We start from the raw sequence: 1,177 nt of genomic DNA on the forward strand, positions 1-1,177 counted from the left end.
GCTACGGTTTAGAGTCCCTGGACAGCCCAAATAGGTTATAGGATATATGCATAGGTTTTAGAATATTATGCGAGAGTGTGAGTATAGGTTAAGCGAATCTATCGTTAATAATTCTGTTATATATATATATATATGCAATATTTGGCAGCAAAGGGCGCATTCCTCATCATCCTCTGAACCGACTGACACAATTACTTTCTCCGTGTATGCTGAGTTGAGGCGTGAGTTCGACAGGCTTCAGGGCAAGTACGATCAACTGTTAGAGTGATTGAAGAATGTGTATCTGGACAACCGAAATTATGGATGAAAACCTAGGGAGCAGATGACTGCGAGACTTGAGACTTTGGTTTAGTACGTTAACACTAAGCTTAATGAGATGCCATCACACCGAGACCGTACCAGCCAGTATACTATCCAGATGATTGCGGACGAGATCCAGTGTATTGTGAAGACGCTTCGTGAGGAGAAGACTACCGGACCCCGTTCGGATGGAGTGGAGCCTTAGTTCTTTCCATTATCTACTTTTCATGTTGTTGTGTTGTTGGACTTTGTAGAATTCCCTGTTGTTCTCCTTTAATTAAGCATGTTATCCCTAGATTCAGACTCTATTATGATCTTGATGTACCTTGACCCTAAATTCGATAATTATGCACTATCATTCTATTTGCTTTCAATTATTTCTACGCCTTTATATGCATCACCCTTATTGTTTGATTTGAAACCCGATCGTATATGTGAATATAATGACATGTGACACCCTAACCTTGAATTATCTGTATTGTTCATACCTGGTTTGATATAACTTTTATTTCAGGATCATGCCACCTAAAAAGAAGAACCCAACAACAACTTCTACCATAGATCCTAATATTCTTCGATTCCTGGAAACCTTACAATAGCAAAAAAATGCTATAGCTCAACAACAAAGAACTCTTCAACAACAATTTGAAAACCAAGATAACTGTGAACCACACCAACCACCTGATCCACCAGTACCACCTCAACAAGTTGTCACTTTCAAAGATTTTCAGAATGTGAATCCACCTGCTTTTTATGATACCACTGATCCAGTAATAGCTAACATGTGGATTAAGGAAATGGAAAGAGCTTTTGAATTGGTTCAGCTAGGAGAAGAACAGAAGACGCCATATGCTACTTACTTTCTGAAAGGTGAAGT

Source organism: Apium graveolens, chromosome 1 (assembly GCF_009905375.1).
Source record: "Apium graveolens cultivar Ventura chromosome 1, ASM990537v1, whole genome shotgun sequence".
NCBI lineage: Eukaryota > Viridiplantae > Streptophyta > Magnoliopsida > Apiales > Apiaceae > Apium > Apium graveolens.